The sequence below is a fragment of the Callorhinus ursinus genome, unplaced genomic scaffold, assembly GCF_003265705.2.
Source record: "Callorhinus ursinus isolate GAN/ISIS: 27379988/994484 unplaced genomic scaffold, GSC_fseal_2.0 scaffold9, whole genome shotgun sequence".
Taxonomy (NCBI): domain Eukaryota; kingdom Metazoa; phylum Chordata; class Mammalia; order Carnivora; family Otariidae; genus Callorhinus; species Callorhinus ursinus.
The window spans coordinates 30,827,269-30,850,279 of NW_027397071.1; the positions used below are offsets into that span (position 1 = coordinate 30,827,269).

The window sequence follows — 23,011 nt, forward strand, 5'->3', positions numbered from 1 at the left end:
CATTGTGTAGTTATACAAAAAGGTATTCATTTAACTGTTGATAGACATTTGTGTTATTTCTAGTTTTTAGCTATTACAAATAAAACTGCTTTGAGTACTACTATACAAGTCTTTTTGTGGACATATGTTCTTACTTCTCTTGAGTAAATAATTACAATTGGAATTGCTGAGTCATAGAGCAGGTGTATGTTTAAACATAAGAAACAGCCAAATAGGTTTTCAAAATGGTCATACCATTTTATACTCCTATTGGCAATATACAAGACTCCCAGTTGGCTCACTTTTTGCCAATATTTGGTATTTTTAATCTTTTTACATTAGTCATTGTGTGTGTGCAGTGGTGTCTCCTGACAGTTTTAATTTGTGTTTTGCTGTTGACTTTTGATTATCTTTTCATGTGCTTATTAGCCATTTCATTTATATTCTTCTGTGGAGTATCTGTTCTAATAGTGTGCCCATTTTTAAATTGTATTTTTTTTATTATTGATTTGTAGGAGATCTTTGTGTATTTCAGCTGTAATTCCTTTGTCAAATTCTTGTGGGATGAATATTTTTTCCCAGTCTGTGGATTATATTTTCATTTTCTTAATGATATCTTTTGAAAAGAAGTTTAATTTTGAAGTCCCATTTGTTATTTTTTTTCTTTTCTGTTAGTGCTCTTTGTTTCCTGGCTAATAAATGTTTACCTATATCAGTACAGTCTCCTATAGTTTCTTCTAGAAGCTTTATAATTTTAGCTTTTTTGGATAGGTCTGTGATTCATTTTGAAATAATTTTTGACATTAGATTGAGGTTGAGGTTCATTTTCTTTCCAAATAGATATCGAACTGTTCTGGGGCCATTTTTTGAAAGACGATGCTTTCTCCACTGATTGACCTTGTTGAAAATCAATTCACCATGTGTGTGGTGACCTGCTTCTAAACTCCATTCTGTCCCACTGACCTACTTACCTAACCCTGCATCACTATCATGCTATCTTGATTACTGTAATATTATACTCTTGAAATCAAACAGTATAAGTCCTCCAACTTCTATCTTTTTAAAAATTGTTTTGGCCATTTTAGGTCCTTTGCTTTTTCATATAAATTAAGAATAAACTTTTCCATGTCTATCAAAAATACCTAGTAGGATTTTATTGGGATAGTGTTGATTATAGAGATTGAATTGGGGTAAATTAAAACCTTAACCCATCAACATGGATAGCACTCCATATATTCCAATCTGGATGGCCTTTTATTTTGTTTAATTACCTTTTCACACAGCTAGAATTTCCTGTAGTATTTTGAATAGAAGTGGTAAAAATGAACATTCTTGCTTTGTTCCCAATCTAAGGGTCAAAGTGTTCAACATTTTGCCATTAAGTATGATGTCAGCAGGTTTTTCATAGATGCCCTTTATTAGAGTGAGAAAATTCTATTTTATTTCTAGTTTGCTAAGAGTATTTTTTTAATCATAAATGGGTGTTAAATTTTGTCAAGTGCATTTTCTGCATTAACCGAAATGGTCATGTTTTTTCTTCCTATTCTGTTAATATGGGGAATTACTTTGATTTTTCAAATGCTGAATCAACCTTATATTCATGAGATAAATTTTACTTGGTCATACTGTATTATCTGGATATGCTGCTAGATTTGATTTGCTAATTATTTTTGAGGATTTCTTTTATATATTCATAAATGGTCTTGGTCCTTCACTTTTCTTGTAGTCTTCTTGTCAGTTTTTGCTGTTAAAGCTATTCAGGTTTTACAAAATAAGGAAGTTTTCCTTCCTCCTCTATTTTCTCAGGAAGTTTCTATAAAATCAATACTCTTTTCTTCTTAAATATTTGATAGAATTGACCACTGAAACTATATTAACCTGCAGTTTTGTTTGTGAGAAGGTTTTTAATTACATATTCAATTTCTTTGCTAGGCGTAAGGCTACCAATTTTCTATGACATTTTTTGTCAGTTTGGTAAGTCATGTTTCCTAAGGAATTTGTCCTTTTTATCATAAGTTGTCAAATTTGTCAGCATAAAGTTGTTCCCATGTTATTTTATTATCTTTTTGTTATGCATACACTTGATAGTGATGTCCCTCTCTTATTCTTGGTATTGTTAATTTGTGGCTTTTTTCTTCCTTACCTAGACCAATCTAGTATAGGCTTATCAGTTACATTAATCTTTTCAACTGCTCAGTTTTTAGTTTCTTTGATTTTCTGTTTTTGTTTTCTATGTCATTGTTTCCATTTTTAAAAAATTATTTCCTTTCTCTACTTTAGGTTTAATTTGCTCTTCTTTTTCTAGCTTCTTAGATTGCTAATTTTTAAACTCCATTTCTTTCTAATAGAAGCCTTAAAAGCTATAAACATCCCTCTAAGTACTGCTTTGGCCAGCAGCTCCTAAATTTTGATATGTAAGGTTTTCATTATCATTCAATTCAAAATATTTTCTAAATTCTCTTGTATTTCTTCTTTAACTCAGGTTTATTTTTAGGTATGTTGCTTAGTTTTTAGATATTTGGGGATTTTCTAGACATCTTTTTGTTTTTGGCTTCTAATTTATTACCTTTTGGCCAGAGAATAATTTCAGTCCTCTTAGATTTACTGAAACTTGTTTTATGACTAGAATATGGCCTATCTTCTGACTGTTACATATGTACTTAAAAACATATATATTTTATGGTGCTATTTTATAGCATTTTACCCATAATGCTTTATAAATGCCAATTAAGTCAAGGTCAGGTTGGTTGATAGTGTTGTTCAAATCATCTATAACCTAATTTTTTATATTTTATATATTTTATAAATATTTTATAAATACTAAGAAACTGTACATATAGTCTCCAACTATGACTGTGGATTTGTCTATTCTTTTTAGTTATATTAATTTTTATTTCATATATTTTGAAGGTCTGTTATGTGATGACTCCTTTATCATCATGAAATAACCCTGTTTTTTTCTAATAATAAGCTCATCTTAAAAATTGCTCCAGTATACTATTTCTTTTTAATTTTCACTACATTTGGAGGTAGGTAACTTTGTTCCATTTATAGCTATGGAGACTGAGTGAACTGGGCAAGACTGTGTAACCTAATAACTATGGTGGAACATACTAAAGTTTTTGAACTTGACAGCAAGTCTTAGAAGTTATAGGACACTTTAATTAATACAATCTTCTACGATAAAATTCCATAACATGTCTTATTTTTATCTTTTTGGTTTTCAGTACTTTTTAATTGATGTTTATTCCTACATACATGAGTCATTATTCTCCTTACTAATAGTCATATGTCCCCCTCATAGTTATTTGCCTCCACTATATCCAGTCCTACCACACTACAATAAAATGAAAGTAAATCATACCCCAGTAATAAAATAATTAAGATTTGAGCCTCCTAAAATATCTTCTATCATAGCGAAATAATTTACCATGACATCTTGCTTGTAAGTAAAATATTTATTAATGATTGAAAAGCCAAGTATAAAATTACTTGGTACAACTATTATAAAGTGCTTCTTTCATAAAATTACAAAATCCCATTTTATTTTATACTATATTTTATATTATATTATATTTCTAGTTTCAAACTTAATCACATTAAAAAGAAGACTCAAAACTTCTTAGGTCTTGATCTTCCATTTTAAATGAATCAATCCTCTATTTTAAATGGACTAAAGGTTAACAGCTCAAGTTGTTTTTAAAAAAGATTTTATTTATTTTTTTGACACAGAGAGAGAGAGAGAGAGGAATCACAAGTAGTCAGAGCAGCAGGCAGAGGGAGAGGGAGAAGCAGGCTCCCCGCTGAGTAGCGAGCCCGATGCGGGGCTCAATCCTGGGACTCCAGGATCATGCCCTGAGCCGAAGGCAGACGATTAACTGACTGAGCCATCCAGGCGCCCCTCAAACTGTTTTTATAGTGCATTCATGTCTTAGTCAACTGTGTTATCATTCAAAATATTCAAGAACATTAAATATTAATCTGGCCAGTATTTATCAAATCCAATTGAAAAAAATCAATCCTGGATATGAGAATGTTAATGTCATATTACACCTTTCTTTTGCAAAACAAGGAAAAAAGTTTAGTGCATAGAGTACAGAAAATTCTAACAGAATTTATTTACAACTATTTCCTTTTCTTTATCAGGTTTACCAGAATAAATATTTGTGTAGCTGAAAGTGTTGCTAATAGCAAGTTCTTGGTTCCTGCCTCAGGCAAGGCAAATACCTAGTCAATAGCTTGAGTACTACGTTTGAGAGAAGTTAGCCTACAATACAAGGGGTTATCATTGTCCACACATGGCTTCAGCCTTGTCTGAGGGGACCCTCAGCACCCCACGTTGTTGAATATATGCAACCTCCATGATGCCCTCTTAAAGTATCCCAGTGTAGTGTATACACATTTCTCAGGCTGCAAACTTTGCAGGAAAACATAGAACTATTTTCTAAAAGTGAATCTAAATTCTCTCTTGAACCTCCTATTTCTATCACTGACAGAGAATTGAATCCTGTTACTTTCCACATAAACTCAGGCCAATTCAGTGGCCTTGGTCATTTAAAGTTTATACTTTGGCTTCTGTCCCTCCCATTTCTTTCCCTGTTGTGGGATCTAAGTTCTGAATGGACTTTGCTGGGTTCAGGTGTTGGGGTGGAGCAGGTGGATAATGAGAACCTGCTTCACTACATCCTTTTGAGAATTGCTCCCCCCCCCCCCAATCATACTGACATCTGTCCCTGCTGCATCTTCTGCCTATATTTCCCTTTAGGTACTTTTCTGTGAGGAACTGACTTCGGTGCTGTTCTGCATCACTCTGGGGCCCACAGAAAACTCAGAGAGTGGATTCAGTTCCTCCTGTGTTTGGCTATGCCATGTCACCACTCCCGTATCCTGTTACCCTCTCACAATGGCATGGAGCTCACAAGTAGGAATGGTTCCTATACAAGTCTCAGATGGACGTCAGGACATAGGACTCTGTATTTGTGCTGATCAGGATAGGCTAGGTTATGCTGCAGTGACGAATAACCCCAGATCTCAGCGGCTTAGAAGGACAAAGGGTTACTTCTTCTTTGGGTGTCATTCAGGTCAGCCATGGTGCTGCTCCACACCCTCCTCCCTCCTGGATCCAGGCTAATGGAGCTGCCTCTCTATGGGACAGCACTGATGCCAGGTTCGGAAAGAGAGAACTCAGAGAACTTTCTGCTGGTTAGTACAGTTCACACTCTTTTGGCTAAAGCAAGGCAAATGGATAAGCAGAGAGAGGTATAATTCTCCCCCAGGGAGGGGCAGCTTATATTTTTAGTTAATCCAATCTGCTACAGTATCCCTGGGTTACTAACCCAAGGGAGTATCTATTTTGCTATAACAACTTAGTCTGAGGAGGGGTGAGGGGTTGGAAACCTCTGCCCAGGGCTCTCAGTGTTGCTTTTCCTCCTGCTCAAATTCTTCTCCCGTCAGGAAACCTTATCTTGTCTTCAGGGAGGGTGGCCTGGTTCTCTCATGTTTTCTTCTAGTTGATTGTTTCGGGGGTGGGGGGGGGGAGTTTATGTTAAGCTTCTTTCAGCATGTAGCCCTTTGAAACTCAAGAGAACCCATCTTTTACAAATCATAAACCTTAGTGTTTAGTTTGTTTGTTTGTTTATTTATTTATTGCTATGAGTTTAAGGAAATCTGTTTAGGAACCTAGGAGCTGAGAACTGATTTCTTTTATTCTTTCAGGTTTTTTCTCTGAAAGACACGTTGTTTTGTGTTCTTCTTTATTGAATGCTCTGAGGAACAATGAATGCTCAGGGGTCAAAGGGGCAATAAGGAAAAGTAGTCAAAGAAAACGTCAATTATCATCTCCAAATGCAATTTCATCATAATTGTAAAGAAAGTGAAGTGGTTGCTAAAATGAAGCTTGCTTGGGGGAGGAGAGATTTAGGACGTTGTTATCTTGAGTGAATAAAGCACACTTCTCCTTGGTGGTGGTAGATGACCATTTCCCACCCCTTGGTCTCCAAGGCTCATTATAAAGGATTTTTGTAAAGGACCTACAATTACAATGCTAGCTTCCTAGCTTTTTCTTGGGAACTTTCCTTTGAGAAGTGCAGTGTTAGGGTGCCTGGGTGGCTCAGTTGGTTAAGCGTCTTCCTTCGGCTCAGGTTGTAGTCCCAGGTACCTGGGATGGAGCCCTACATCGGGCTCCCTGCTCAGCGGGAAGCCTGCTTCTCCCTCTCCTCCCTGTTTGTGCTCTCCCACTGTCTCTCCTTCTCTCTCTCTCTCAAATAAATAAATAAATAAAATCTTAAAAAAAAGAGGGAAGTGCAGTGTTTGCCTGTGGTAGCTCACTAGCCAAGCTCACAGGTGTGAGAAATCAATATTCCAGTGAATCCCCACAAAAATGAGTCAAGGAGAAAATGAGTAAAACAAGAAGCTAATCCTTTCCCCCTTAGAATCTGGTTTCTTGGACCATGTAAAATTGAACAAACCCTCACGACTCAATTTGATGATATGTTTTTCTTATTCATAGTTATTTTTATTTGAAAAGTCATATGATCCACATGACTATTTATTTATAAGAATTTACCACTTAAAATATTATTTTTAGAAAATTTGGGTTACAAATGTTACACATGTTCATAGCAGAAAATTTTGAAAATACAGTATATAAATATAGTATGTAATATAGTATATATGCTATATAAGTATAGTATATAAAATATAAAGTATATAAAAAATAAAAATGTGCATAATCTGGCCTGCCCATAATATCTACAGTTAACATATAGGGGTATTTATTTGTGGTAGTTTTCCTTTTATGTAGGCAAACACATTTTCAAAAGAAAGAAAACAGATTTAAATAGTTTTGTATTCTACTTTTTATAAAAATTTAATATGAAATACAATGGGTATGGGGTTTCCTTTTGGGATGACAGGCATGTTTGGGGACATAGAAGCATTGTGAATGTACTAAATGCCACTGAATTATTTATTCACTTTAAAATGCTTCATTTCATGTTATGCAAATTTTGCTTAAATAAAACAAAAATAAGAAAATTCAAATAAAATAGACACGTTGAAAAAATTTAATATGAAATGATGTGTATCTTCCTATGTCATTATATATTCTTTGAGAATATCATTATTAAGGCTGGATACCATTCAGTCCTATGGATGTATGACAATTTATTTTTTTATTTTTATTTTTTATTCATTTGAGACACAGAGATACAGAGAGAAAGAGAGCATGAGCAGAGGGAGAGGCAAAGGGAGAAGCAGGCTCCCTGCTGAGCCAGAAGCCTGACATGGGGCTCCATCCCAAGACCCTGGGATCATGACCTGAGCCGAAGGCAGACGTTTAACCATCTGAGCCACCCAGGCACCCCTGTATGATAATTTATTTGGTCAATTTCCTGTTGGGCTTTCAGGTTAGACTTTTAGGTTGTTTTTAACATTTCAGTTGTATAAATAATATTGAAATGTTTATATTTGTACTAAAATCTTTGACACCCCAATGGTGTCTTTAGGATAACTTTCTGGATATGGATTTGCTGGGTCAAATGATATGAACAAATGGTATGGGTTCTTGATATAACATAGTTCATCACACCCAAGGTCTCATAAATTGTAACGTGCGCCATTATTTTATGTGATGCCAGGAAAATGAGGAAAATGATGCCAACTAAACACAATGCTTTCTTATCACTATACCTTTTATTTTATAATTATTCAGTTTTCTGAACTTATTTCAAAGTACAATTTACTTATTTTTTATTCTTTTTTTGTTTAAGATTTTATTTATTTGACACAGAGAGTGCACAATTAGGGGGAGCGGCAGGCAGAGGGAAAGGGAGAAGCAGGCTCCCCGCTGAGCAGGGAGCCCGATGTAGGGCTGGATCCCAGGACCCTGGGACCATGACCTAAGCCGAACGCAGACGCTGAACAACTGAGCCACCCAGGTGCCCCAGCTATATTTTATTCTTGTGTATCCAGAAAGAAGAAACAAAAACCCTGGCTAAGGTATTCCTTCCTGAACTTCCTCATTTTTTGGAGTCACTTTTTGACTCTGTGTGGTCCTCGGCCTGAATGCATTGGAAGCATTTGGATGCAGCGTATACTCCACTCTTGGCTCCAGGATTTCTTCCAAGAGCTGACATCCAGTATTCACAACTTGGTGCATATAGGCAGCCAGCGGTAACTAAATCACAAGTGTTGCTTGGCTGACAGGAATGGTAAAACGCATCTCAATTTAGAGATATTAAAATGTGAAAAAACTGTATTCCTGAGAATGAATGGAAGATACTCTATTGCAAATTGTCCACCAGAAAGGTTTTCCCAATTTGTATTCCCCCCACACCACACGACGTCACCCATTTCCCTTACACCTTAGCTCATACTGGGAATCTCTGTAATCAAAAACCTTTGCCATTTGTTTAGGTGACAAGTAGTCTCTCATTTTCATTTACACCCATCTTTCTATTAGATTGGTTGAAATTTATCTTCAGATATTTTTGGTCATTTGTATTTCTTCTTTTCCAATTGTCCATATACTTGCCTTATTTTTGTTTTGATGTTAATCTTTTAGTTTTCTACATGCCTCTCAATAACTAATGTAGGAAGGGTGTTCATCCTTCATCTATCCTGTGTTGCAAATGGTTTTTCCCCTAGTTTTTAGTTTGATTTTTAAATTTAAATTTACAGGACTGCTTTTATTATGTGTGGGAGTATCTAATTTGCATGCAGTCAGTTTAGTTAATAATTTCTTCTGTGATTTCTTCCCTTGCTCTTACGTTTAAAAAAGTTCACTGCAAACTTTATTTTTTTGCTGGAAATTTTTTCTAAAAAAAAATTTTTTTTTACAAACTTTAAATCAAATAAATATTAATCTTTATTTGCTTCTGATTGTTTTATGGTTCTTTCTCATTTTTAATAAACTAACTCTTTCATGCATATGAGAATTGCTTTGATAAGTGTCTAACCTTATTTCTCCCCAAAGGGTCAATGAATTATAATAGCAAGGCAACTGACTGAATAGGCCTTCCCTTCCCTACTGATTTAGGATGCCAATTTCTTCTCTACTTAATGTGATTTGTATATGGGATAGCTATTCTGGTCTAATGTTTTGTCTTCCTAGTTTTGTACCAGTGTCATACTGTTTTAATTATTAATTAAATTCACCATATAATCTAACCAACTGAACTAGGCTGCTTTTGCACATGAATAATGCCTGCATGACAGGCTCAAATCTGAGTCTAGGGGCACCGAGTAGGGATGCTTTTATAATGTATTTTCATTTTTGCTACAGCAAGATTCTTATGACTTTTGTTTTCAAAATTGGTTACTCTTTTCTAAAGCATAAAAATACACAGGAATTAAGTAGTGATGAGTATCTAAGAAGTATTTTTGAATGACTCACACACATCATATGAGATGGTTTGCTCAATTTAAATGAGCTTGAGTCTGATTTTTGATTTTTTGGTATTTATTGACTTTCTGTGACTTTCTGTTGCTTTTTACTTCGAGTTACATGCAATTGAGGGGTACTCTATGGGGCCATCACTTTACTTATGCTATCCCTCTTTTCCTTTGGGTTCTACAGAGTTAACCTTTTGCTCAATCTTTCTCAGAACCTTCTCGCTAACTGTTATTTCAGGTACCACTTACAGCCTTCATGCCCTTCCACTTTCTCACACTATTCATTTGCTGTAGGCATCTTCATTGCCAATTAGTCCAGAGGAGCAAAAATTTAACAGAGATTCAGCTCAGACTTCCCAAAGTTGCGAATGACAAGTCTATGAATTTCTGCTCATGCAATCAGAGGTCCAAACCAAGTAGGGGGCAGAGGAACATGAACCTCTTACCATAAATCCTGAGAGGGAGAGAAGTCTTATCTGAGTCCTGTACTGCTTCTCACTGTAGTAGGTGGCAGGCTGGGTTTTAGTTTTATTTGTTTATACATCTTTATTTTGCAGCATTTATTCCCTGCTAAGTAGACATTGGTGGACACAGGTTCTCCGAGGCTATAATTGCTCCTTAAGCCATCACAATTCCTTTCTGTCAAGCACTGTGGAATGCCCCTTTCTTCCCGTTATAGACACAATGTTATAAGTTTTTGTAGCTCCAGGAACACAAAACACAACACTCAGGACATAAGAAGCTGATCAGCAAATGTTTGTTGAAAAAGTTTTGAATGACTTTCCAGCCAATGATCTTCAAGGCAAAGTATACCCTCAGCCTTGGTGTTCCTCATTTTTCATGTTAACTTTAGTTTTACTAATAAAAACATTTTGGTAGAGAAGTGAGACACCACAGACCCTACAAGGACTTAAAGAAGGTTCTGGTGGATAATCCCACCAGAAGCTTCTTTCCAAAAATGAGAATTTAGGGCATCTTTCTTTTTACTTGTGCTTGGCCTCTTGTCACTTGTGTCCTTTCCTGCCCATAAGTCAATAAGCTGGATGTTCTCCCTGCCTCTTTCCCTCTGCTTTCTTTTCTGGCTCACTTTCTTGCCTTCCCCTCACTTCTGACCCACATTAGTTAAAAAAATCATTTAGCTAGAATGTCTGTTTCCCTTTGCAACCCAGCTCACCATGTTCCCTTGTCCTTTCTCCTTTGTTTAGGACTCATATATTAAAGGTAATCACATTTGGCTTTACAGAATCCCTGTTCTCTTTTGCAATGCTCAAGTTCAGGAAGTTCCCAAGTTACAACACAATATGTTTCCCCAGTGCCTTTGCTAATAAGTTGTTTGGAACCTGGAAAAAATTTCCAGCAAAAGAAGGCTTTAACCGGTGTTAACACTTTCCCATTTACAGTTACAACAACTTACTCAACATACTACACATTAGCATTTGCTAAGTGCTGCTGGTTGCAAATTTTTGTGTTCACCCTGTTGTTGCCCTGTGCTGTTGGAGTTGAGCTGTTCACTCCCCTGACCTTGTTCTCATATATCATCTGCCACATTTTTCCTTGTTCCAGTAAACATGATCTTTCTTAAGCACTAGCTCTGCAAGTTGTAGCCCTCCCTATACCATTCATCTGTAGGACACCACAGGAATTTTCTGAACACCCAGGTGAAGCAACAATAATTTGCACATGTCATTCAAAATTTAGCCATATGCCTGTGAAAGCTGGAGGTGTAGCAGGATGTCATGCCCTCTGGGATGAGGTCCATCACATAAAGAATAAAACATTATTAAAATATTATCTTCAGGGGCGCCTGGGTGCGTTAAGCGTTAACTCGTTAAGTGTCTGCCTTCGGCTCAGGTCATGATCCCAGGGTCCTGGGATCAAGCTCCGCATCAGGCTCCCCACTCAGCGGGAAGCCTGCTTCTCCCTCTCCCACTCCCCCTGCTTGTGTTCCCTCTCTCGCTGACTCTCTCTGTCAAAATAAATAAAACCTTAAAAAAATATTATCTTCAGAGAAAGCATTTCTTGGATGGTAGCGCGCAGTTCACCATATAGTCCGTGTCCTGGGATATGGTTCCTAGTTGACATACAGGAGGTCCCAATATCAATGTCGAATGAACAATGAACGAATGAACGGCCAAGGGCTACAGGCAGACCTCTGGGCACAGGCTCTCAGCGTTTCCCGAGGTTTTGAAGCATGAGTAGGAAGGAACTCACCTCACAGTATTTCTCTCTGTGAGGTTACCAGAAAGGCCCATACCTTTAGCACGTCTGTGACTTCATTTTGCTGTGCAGAGTTCAGAGAGAACAAAGTCTTGAGCACATTGTTTCACTTCGCATCTTTCTTTACCAAAGGTGGGTCAGTGGAGGCTTTATATTTCAGCTTTGAGAAACAAAGTATCCAGGACTATTTACCCCAGGAGTTTAAGATGCCTCTTTCAAGAACTTGAAGTGTTTTTTAAATTTCCTGTTTCAACAAAAAGGTGCCCAGGAAAGGCTCCAGGTCAGAAGTACGTGAACATCCTGGGCCTCTGGGGCCTGCCTGCACCCTCGGGTAGCTTTAGGGTTCAAGTTTTAGAGCAAGCATTTGGCCAGGCGGTGAGCCTGCCTCCCCTGGGAGGGTGAGTATGGGCTGCACTCACCCGCAGCCACTTCAAACAAGTCTCTCCCGGGAGAGTGAGGAGAGGGGGACAGCGCTCTAATACCCCGCTCCGAAGTAGGGCTCTGTGAGCCCCGGCGGGGCTCGCGGTCCTTTGGTGGGTGCCATCTCTTCCTCCAGGCTGGCCACGCTCCTGGGGACCAATCCCCGGCAGGCTAGCATCTGTAGGAGGGCCCCGGCGCCCCGATCCGTGCCTCGCCGGTGGGGGGCGCTCTCCCGTGGGAACGGTCGGACGCCTGGGGCAGGGCGGGGCAGGGCGGGGCAGGGCGGGGACGCGGCCCCTCCGCCCCCTCGGCACCACCCCTCGCTCCGCCAAACTTTCCCGGGGCTCCGGGCGTGTCACAGAGGCCGTTGGAGAGGAGGCGCGCCGCCGTCCGCCCGCCTTGTCCTCCAGTGCTCCCTGCGCCCGGCCGGGGCCCGGGCCCCGGTCGCCTCGTCGCGCTCGGCCCCGAGGGCATGCGGCAGCCGCAGGGGGCCCCGCTCACGGGCTCGGTGGCGGGCGAGCGTGAGCGGTGAGTGCGGGCGCCGCGCGCGGGGAGGGTTCCCGGAACCTTGGGGGAGGCTGGGGCGCACCTCCGTCGGGCTGGGCCTGCGGCTCTTCTGGGTTGCCTGGTGGCCAGCCGGGCGCCAAACCCACTTCGAACACCTGGGACAAGACCGTCTGGGGGGCGCCTCTTGCCCGCCCCGACTGTTTTTCTCGGAGCGAGAAGCCACGAGGATGCAAAATCGGCGTTGCATGGCGCGTGCTGTGGGCTGGTGGGCCGGGCGCCGGCAGCGCGGCTCAGGCTCCGCTCTGCTTTTGCACTGGTGCTTCTTTTCCAAGCTCGGCTAAGGCCGTCGATGGTAAACTGAGATTCTCCGGCGGGGCCCAGAGATGTCACATTTTCAACCTCCAGTTACACCCGGTACGATGGTGTGTCAGGGCAAAGCTGGAAGTCTGCAGGGCATAAAGATTCCAGAAATAGTGATTATTAACTAACTGGTAACACTGGGGGGGGCGGCTTTGTGAGTAAGCGAAGGTCCGCGCGATCCCCCCCACCAACGGCAGACAAAAGTGCTTTGTTCTGTAGCAATGTTACTTTATTGCTTTCCCGCAGCAAGTTGCGACTACCCAAAATTGCTTAGAAGTTTCTCAACTTGTAATTTGAGTAGTGACGGTGAATATTGGAAACAACTTAGTCTTATTAAGGTAGTCATTAAAACGGCCCTCAAAAGCAATTTTTAACAGAGTAATTTCCACGAAATGTATTCCGGTAATTTGTTATTGTCCTTGCAACGCATTTCTCCCTCCTCACCTCTTTACTGTCCAGAGTATTACCTGGTCTTGGAATGTTACTTTAGAAGTTAAGAGCCACTTAGCTTCTCGCGGTTCCTACTTGTTTGTTTATAAGTCGGAGAGTAAAATAAGTGGCAGTTACAGATGGATGAACCCTTCTTTACCAATAGGTTATCAGTCCGTACACTGCATGACATTTCATTAATGCACGGACTTTCCTGTTGCTAAGCAGAGTTGTCGGATTTTCCAGTGAACTATCTATCAGTAGTTGCTAACCCTGCTTCCCCTGAGACTTTGGATCCAATTTTGTGTGGTCTGAGTCCAGGGAATAGAATTTTCCTTTTTTTCAACTGGAAGTCATACAGTTAGAAACATACAACCTTGGCTGTGTTAACATCATGCTTGTCTAAACAAACTAGACCATTCTAAAAAGAGCAAACAAGTCCTGACAGGTTTATGTACTTGAGATAAGTTTCCAGAGTAGTCTCTTGTGCCTTGAGACTGTATGGACCTAGTATCATGTGCTAGGACATGTTAGATCTGGACATTTAACCATCTGGACATAACTGATATTGATCGTCACTGCCATATAACCAGGAAAGTAGATCATTTGGGCACATTTAAAAAAATTTTCTTTGTTATCATTAGCATTCCAAACTTCCTAGCTTTGATTTAACTATAAATGACACGTCCTTTTTCCTAAATGTGTAAACCAACTACCAATCTCTTTATATTAGATCCGATCTATTTTAGGTATCTGGGGGTTGTACAGGATGTTTGATAGAATGGATCTGCCTATGTTTTCTATAAATGAAGACTGAAATGAAAATAGACATGTGATTTTTTTTTGGTGTATGTTCCTCAGAGCCTGTTTGAGAGTCTACAACATGTTCATGCTTTCCCTCATTTTTCCAAAACACACACACTTAGGGGGACATATGCGCACACAGCATTGTAGCCCAGCAGCAACAAAGACACCCTCTCAAAGTCATACATACATACCCAAGGTGGGCTGCTTCTCCTCCAAGTTCTACATCTTTTTGATGAGGGGCAGGAATGCATCATAACTTAAGTCCAACCTCTTATTTCTTTGGGCTGGGGCTAGGGGAATCGTTGTAACTCTAATGGGAATTACTATAACTCAGATTACCTATTAGCGATTCTCCTCAGAGGATACATTAGTTCAGAATGTTTTCTGGCCGGTGATTATACCCAACAGAGTGGTTAAGTCTGATTGCAGGCTTCTAAATGGCAGAGCCCCGGACCCAAGGTGTTATTAATTCGGTGTAAGGAAAAGAGCAGGGCTTTCCATCAGGCCAGCCTTTGTTCCAGGCCAGGCTTTGTGACCTTGGATACTTGTTCACTTTAAGCCGTAACTTACTTGTCTATAAAAATGAAGATTATATCCACCTCCCAAGATTAGAAGAGAAAGCACTTAGCAGAGTCTCTGCTGGAAATACTGCTTAAATGCTGGTTGCCATCTTTTCCTCCAAGATAAACACTAAAATATTGAAATCTCTGTAAACATGGGTGCAAATGTACGTTGTTCTGGCCAGAGTGCAAATGTAGATCCCCAAGGTGTAGGTGACTTAGAGGTGTTCCCCATACTTTCCTTGCTTGCTCTCCCCACCTTCCTGGTCCTTTTGCTCTTCCCTCCATCATTCCTCCTGCAGGTACTGAGCCTCCTCCCCTTTGGCCTTGCTGGCCCTCTGTTGCTTATCCTGGATTCTGCATGGACGTGGAGGAGTACCTCGGAACTTAGTCCCAATGTGGATGGGGAAGGTGGAGGTGAGGGGTGTGGCCCTGCCCACAGAAGCCCTGAGATTCTGTGCTTTTACAAAGCTGAATTAGGCAGTTGGAGTACAGGGGTCTGGGTTCTAGTCCCAGCCCCACCTTTGTGAGTTCTTGTGACCTTGAATAAATCACTTGTTGTCCTTGAATCCATTTCCCCATTTATGTAACAGGGATGATAATTCCTTTTCTACCTACGTGCACGTGTTGTTGGGTGCCATGAAGTTGTCTACGTGAAAGAGCTTTGCACCCAGTGAGGACTACATAAACATTGTGGAACACCCCGGGCAGCTGCGTGGAGGTGGTGGGGTCTCCGTGTGGGTGCTGGGTGTGCTGAGCACACACTGCTGCAGTCCCCCCACGCCCTCTCTCCAGCAGAAGTCGACTTCAGGGAGGAGATCCTGCCAGAGGTTGCACAACTGCCCTATGGGGAATACACGAGGAACAGAAGTATCAGGACTGAGATGACCTAACCCTGTGTGATCGCAGGCACAGGGCAAAGTTCCAAAGAAACTGTAATTCCCTCGTAGAATCACCTGTACTGTCTGCCCATCTCAGTGCTTGGTGGACAAAGACACAGAGCCGGCTCACCAGCCAGTGAGTCCGAAGAGCATGGTCGTGCCACTGCTGGACACTGAATGGGGCTGCCTGAGGCCATCCTCCCTGGCCTGTGCCTTCTTGCTAACTCGGGTCTTTAAGGTTCGCTCTGCGAAGCACTAAACCAACTCAGTGCATTTCCATGCTGCAAATAATTAAGCTAATTATTTAATTGAGTCTGAAAGATGTGTTGCTCTCCACCTGCCCCGCCTGGTGAGCCAGGAGAGGAGTGCCAGTGAGAGGGAGGTTCTGATTTCCCAGGGTGCACCTACCCCTCTTCGCTCCCCGGGCTGACATCCTTCTCCTTATTCCTCTTGCCTCTTATCTGCTGACCCTGCCTTTGCCGTACCTGACCCTGTCCTCCCGACCTGTCTGCCTCTTGCCTTGAACTCCTCCCTTACCTTGACCCCTGACATCACCCAGCTCCCATGGACCTTGCCTCCCCTCCTCAGATGTGAATCATTCATCCACCTCACGCTGAGCCAGACTGGGTGTCACTCTGAAAAACAACCTGCCCCGGACAGCCTGCTCCACCCCTTCTTAGGGATGTTAGTCAGCCCCCCTACTTAACTCATCAACTAGTCCTGGGTCTTTGTTGTTCTCTGGGACATTAGGCTGGAGGTGCTGCTAGCCCTGGCCTTAACTTAGCCCCATGCAGATTCTGTGGTATCATCGGGGATGGCTTGGCAGGTGGCAGGGCTGGGCTGGAGGGCACTTTAGCCCCTCCCTAAATGCCACCAGTTTGTCCAAATAAACATGCAGTCTAAACGAAAGCAGTGGGCTTGCTTTGTAAATAAAGCTTTAAGGTTTCCCTGGTCTCCCCTTACAAATAGGCTGCCCCAAAGCCCTTCCTCTACAGAAATTCTGGAGCTGGGGGTGCCTGGGTGGCTCAGTCGGTTAAGCGCCTGCCTTCAGCTCAGGTCATGATCCCAGGGTCCTGGGATCGAGTCCCACGTTGGGCTTCCTGCTCATTGGGGAGTCTGCTTCTCCCTCTCCCTCTGCCCCTCCCCCTGCTTTCTCTCTCTCTATCTCAAATAAATGAATAAAAATCTTAAAAAAAATTCTGGAGCTGCCCCCAGATAGACCATATAAGTCAAAGGTGGGCAGTAGAGTCAGTCAGAGGCATTTGTCCCCCAAGGAGAGCGAAAGAAATCCAAAGTTAAGCTCTTTGTGGGTAACTGGTTGTTGAAGACCAAAACCAAAGTTCAAATATAGAACTCACTGACTCATGTGCCTCCTGCCCTGGTTGATTATTTTTAATAGGTTAGTCCTTTGAATGGGGGCCCTTTCCCTGGACTAAACTGAAAATAAGTATGACCTTTTTCTATATCCGCATGGCATTTGGATTAGTCAGGATTCTCCAAAGAAACAGAACCAATAGAATATAGATAGAGATAGATACAGATATGTGTGAGGATGCTTATTATAGGAATTGGCTTATAGGGTCATGGAGGCCGGGAAGTCCCATACTGTGCCACCTGTAAGCTGGAGAACCAGGAAAACTGGTCATGTCATTCAGTCTGAGTCTGAAGGCCTGAGAACCAGAAGCACTGATGTCCAAGGACAGGAGAAGATGTATGTCCCAGTTCAGGCGACAGGGCAAATTCAACCTTCTTCCACTTTTTCTGTTCTATTCAGGCTCTCAGTGGAAGATGACACCCACTCACATTGGTGAGGGTGATCTTCTTAACTTAGTTTACCAGTTCAAATGCTAATCTTTTCCAGAAGCACCCTCAGGGACACACCCAGAAAATATTTTACCAGCTATCTGTGCATCCCTTAACCCAGTTATGTTGACATACAGAATTAATCATTGTACCACCACATCAGGAAATTGACATTAGTACAGCTGTCTACGATCCAGTCTACAGAAACCATTCCGATTTCATCAGTCATCCCCCAGATGTCTCTTTTCTTGCTTTATCTAGGATCCTAGCTACATTTATTTGTCATGTCTCTTCTGGAATAGTTCCTCTGACTTACTCTGTTCCTGAGGTCCTTGCAGGTGTTACAGGTCTTACACTCCGTAGGCGGATTCTCCATCTGGGTCGAGCAGGTGTTTCTTCAGAACCAGACTCAGGTCATGTGTCTTTGGTGGTCCCCTGCTCTTCTCGGCACATCACATTAGAAGGTGTGCCATGTCAGACTGTCCCAACACTGAAATACTGGCCTGGAGCGCTTGGTTATGTTGGTGTCTGCCAGATCCCCCACCTTAAATTTACCATTTTTCCCTTTGAAATCTGTTGGTGTTTGTGGGGAAGTACTCTGAGGTTATGTTAATAGCCTGTTCCTCCTTAAACCCCCACCTGCTACCTTTCCCATTCATTGATGACTTCTGCCTGAATCAGCCACCTCTCTGAAGGTTGCCACATGGTGATTCTTTATTTCCATCACTCCTTCTATGTTTATTCATTGGCATTATATTCTAAGGAAGAACTTTCTTTCTCCCTCGTGTATTCATTTCTATTAGCACATATTCATGGATTCCTTTTGTATTCAAAATGTTGAAATATTACTGTTACTATTTATTTTGATGCTCAACTTGTCCTCATTTGGCCAGTGGAAGTCCCTCTAAGCTGGCTCCTGTGTCCTTTTGATATCCCCATTATTCACTGAGCATTTAAAATGTTTTTTAAATTTTGTTTACTTATTTGGGAGAGAGCACAAGCAGGGGGGATGGCAGAGGGAGAGGGAGAAGCAGACTTCCCATGGAGCAGGGAGCTCGATGCAGGGCTCGATCCCAGGACCCAGGAGCATGACCTGAGCCGAAGGCAGATGCTTAACTGATTGAGCCACCCAGGCGCCCCACATTGAGCATTTAAAAATTTTCTGGCACCGGGCGCCTGGGTGGCTCAGTTGGTTAAGCGACTGCCTTCGGCTCAGGTCATGATCCTGGAGTCCCGGGATCGAGTCCCGCATCGGGCTCCCTGCTCAGCGAGGAGCCTGCTTCTCCCTCTGACCCTCTCCCCTCTCATGTACTCTCTCTCTCTCTCTCATTCTCGCTCTCTCAAATAAATAAATCTTTAAAAAAATTTTTTTCTGGCACCATAATATATTCCAGGCTTACATTGCACTTTCCCTGACCTAGTCATTCTCCCTTTCGGTAAAGAATGATATTACAAAGATACGGAAGGTTGATGTGCCCATTGTTTCTGGGCTGTCATTGCTTTAGACCTCTCGGGACAGAGGTGGGAAATAGACGTATATAGGTATACACACGTACATGTTCATAAATTTTTCTACATTAGGTCATGTATTATAAAATCATGAATTCATAACAAATACTCCAACTCCAATCCAACACCCAGGGATCTTTCTATTCTCACCCCTTTATATCTTTGTACATATCTTCTCTGGCAGGAGGAAGCTTGTAGCCCATTATCTTCAATATTTTTACTTATGTTTTACGTATTTTTACCCTGTTTCAGTCATGCTAGCCCGTCTCCCAACCACAAAGGCCATCCTGCCTCCTCTGGGCCTGACTCTGTCGCACTGCCCCTTGGCCTCGGCTTCCAGGCCTGCTCACCCAGGCCTCTCTGCAGCTTCATTAGCAGCCTCCAGTCTCCGTGGCTCCCTGCCACAGCCCAGGCCTCGGTGGTGCCTCTCCCCACACTGCCTTCTCACTCATGGGCTGACCCCTCAGTCCTGGGGAGGGAAGGAAAGAGAAGGCAAAGGAAGAGAGAGAATTGGGAATGGAAAGAAAGCAAAGATAGAAATAGTTTATAAACGTTTTTAAAGTTTTTGATGCATGTGGCCCCATGGCACTCCCCACAAGCTGTATCACTTTCCATTCTCACCCATGTGGTCTGTGGATGCTATTTTCCCTAGACTCTTACCAACACTGAGTTTCAGTCACCTGTTTACACATCCATCTGATGTCTCTCTGATAGCTCACACCATATTCACCTCGCAGCAGTATGACACTCTGAGTTGTCATCTGACCCGTTAGATCAGGCTTTCTCAAGCTTGGCACTGCTGACATTTTGGGCTACGTCATTCTCGGCAGCGGGGGCTGTCCTGTGCCTGGTAGCTCATGTAGCAGCACCCTGGCCTCCACCCCCTGGATGCCAAAGCATCCCGGCTGTGTCTGCCACACATGTCTCCGGATATCGTGAGATGTCCTGGGGCAGGGGTGTATGGAGGATTAGGTTGAGCACCCACTGCTGTAGATTATGAGCTTCCGGGGGGGATTTTACATCTTTAAAATGTTTGCCCATCTCTGTCTCTCTCCTGCATAGAATGAACACTGAGGAAATGTTAACTGGACAGGGATGAGAGGAATCCATGGTGGGGTAGCATTCACCAGGACAGGACCAGTGGAACTCACCCATTACGTATTTGGAACTCATCACGTATGCAAACTCCGTGAATATCCAACAGCAGGAAAAGAAAAGGAATGTCAGAACAGCTAAGTCATTACTAGTCTTTCTCAGTTAATTTCCAGTCTAATTTCTTATAAGTAAGGTAATTGAATTCTGTGGTCTAGTTCAACTGGTAGACTGTTGTGTTGATGGGGAAAGCAAAATGCTTTAGGAGAAGGCCTTTCTTCAGTTAGATTGTTCAGTGCATTAGAGGTAAACCTGGTTGCTGGTTCTTCCGAATTTTCTCTGAAGCAGGCAAACTGAGTCATCATTGCTATTTTCTGTTATGGATTTAGAGTTTTATTCTGTTGTTTTCATTGGATTATATGGACTTTTTCCCATAAACTTTTGTCAAAACTTCTAAGTAGAGATACACTTACAAACTTTATTGACACTTACCATAATCATATTATATTTCTTCTGGAATCAGTAAATGCTTGCAAAAGGCATTAATGTCATTATGGAGAACAAATATGTGTATTTCATTTCTCGTGAGGGCATAGAATTAAGTACCGAAAAAGGGTTCCAGTGGTCAGTGTGGCCCAAGAGTCCGGGGCCAGAAGGACGCGCACTGGTGAGAGTGAATCAGGCTGTCCCAGTTTTGGTTTCCTTCTCTGTAGTGTGGAGAATGCCACACTGCCCATCTCACTGTGGGATCAAACGGGAAAAGAGATGGGAACTCACTCTGACCACTGCTCAGTGGTATGTCAGTGAATGTGTTTTGATGGATTATTCTAAGATCCAGACAGAGTGGCCTAGAGCAAGCATGGTTGCATAATTAGAATGTTTCAACCCAGCTGGCTAAACTCCTCTTACACATATTCATCTAAATGTTTTCAGTGGTAGTGAAAAATACCAGTTCATGACTCTGTACAAGGTGGTAGAGGAGAGAAAGCCTTGGCTTTGGGGTCGTTATGCTGGTAACCCACCCATTCTGAGGGAGGGGTTCCCTCTTCTGGCCTCCCCTTCCCAGAAATCTCTGTTGAGACCCCCACTTCTTGGCCTGTTGGGAACAGGCTTTCCCTGAAGTTTACTGGGCTCTTCTGACTCCTCCGGACTTGCAAGTGGGCTGAGGCCTTTACATTGGCTACTTCATTTTGTCCTCCTTATTCAATAACCCAACAAGTTAGAGTTTGTCTCCCTTTTACCACAGAGGAAATTGAAACTCAAAAAGGGTAAGTAACTTTCCCAAGACCCTATCAATAATAACTATAAAGGAATGTCAGATTTAAGTCTGTTGGCTGTCTTAGGAAGAAGATACTGTTACTATCCCTGTTTTGTAGATGAGGAAATTAAGGCATAGAGAGGTTAACTAACTTGCTGGTAAGCAAGGCTTCAGACTCAGGCCATGTAGCTCCCGAGGCCATGCTCCTTTGCATGTGGATGCCCAGTTTCTCCAAGACCATTTGTGGAAGACTGTCTTTTCCCCACTCTGTATTCTTGGCACCCTTGTTGAAGGTCCGTTGACCATATATGCATGGATTTGTTTCTGGGCTTCTGGGCTCTCTATTCTGTTCTGTTGGTCTCTATGTATGTCTTTTTGCTGGTACCATACTGTTTTAATCACTGTAGCTTTGTAATATGTTTCGAAATCAGGAAATATGTAGCCTCCAAATTTGTTCTTCTTTCTCAAGACTGTTTTGGCTGTTTGGAATCCTTTGTGTTCTATATGCATTCTAGGATTTTTTAAAAAAGTGCCGTTGAGATTTTGATAGGGCTGGTTCTGAATCTTTAAATCACTGACTAGTATGGACACTTTGACAGAATTGAGTCTTCCTACCCACTCACATAGCATGTCTTTCTATTTATTTGTGTCTCCTTTAATTTCTTTCATTGATGTCTTATAGTTTTCAGTGTGTAAGTGTTTGCCTCTTTGGTTAAGTTTATTTCTCCGTGTTTTACTCTTTTTGATGCTATTATAAATAGGATTGTTTTCTTAACTTTCCTTTCCATTGTTAGTGTATAGAAATGCAGCTGATTTCTGTATGTTTATTTTGTATCCTGCAACTTGACTGAATTCATTTATTAGTTTTTTGTGCAGCCTTTAGGCTTTTCTCCATATAAGATCATGTCATCTGTGAACAAACACAATTTTACTCGTCTTTTTTCCACGTGGATACCTTTTCTATCTTTGTCTTGCCCAGTTACCCTGGCTGGGACTTGCAGTCCTATGATGAATAGAAGTGGCCACAGTGGGCATCCTTGCCTTGTTCCTGATCCTGGTGGAGAAACTCTTAGTTTCTGACTGCTGAGTCTGGTGTTTGCTGTGGGAGCCATGCTCTCTAACCACTCTTCTCACCTGCTTATCTGCTAGTGTTTGAACCCAGACGTGAGGTCTGTGTTCTTCTACCACAACATATTGTCTCTGCTCTCCCTCCTTCACCCCCTTCTCCATTCCTGCCTCGCTGCTTTGTTTCAAGCCACAGCAGAGGGAAGTGATGGTGCCTTCAGCTTAGTCACTATGGCCCTGGGCCCCTTCTCAGGCAGGGAGAAATTCGTTCCTGGACTGTAGGTATTTTAGGGTAGATATGGGATGGTTCTGTCATCACTCCCTGTTAAATGAAGGTGTCAGAGCATGAACAATTAAACTTCCAGAATGCCAGTTGTATATTCCATGAACTTTTTAAAAGAAATTTAGAGTTACCTAACTTTCTTAGGAAGTACTGTCTGCCATTTATTACTTCCTATGTGCTAAGCGTCTTGCTAATCACTTTGTAAACATTGCTTTAATTCTTCAGCAGTCCCATATGGTCATTGCAGTTATGGTGCCATTTTTATAGAGAAAGGGAAAGGCTCTGGCTGGATCAGCAGTGTGCCAGGTTAGAGCCATTGCTGAGTGTGACAAGCCTCCATCTGACTCAGGTCCCGCTGATGCCAAAGCTTCTGCTCCTTGCCCCTGATTACCCTGCCCCGCCTGTGTCATGGCCTGCTGTGCTTGCCTTGAGAGGGTTTAGTTTACCA

The 23,011-nt window shown here is 41.9% G+C and overlaps 1 protein-coding gene across 1 annotated transcript in view; it reads left to right on the forward strand.

The window, feature by feature from the left end:
• The first annotated feature begins 12,372 nt into the window (after positions 1 to 12,372).
• LPAR3 (lysophosphatidic acid receptor 3) overlaps positions 12,373 to 23,011 on the forward strand; it is a 75,585-nt gene continuing 64,946 nt past the window's right edge. Inside the window, exon 1 of the mRNA XM_025872570.2 lies at positions 12,373 to 12,537. The gene's annotated coding sequence lies outside the window, so the exon portion shown is untranslated. The remainder of the gene's footprint in view (positions 12,538 to 23,011) is intronic.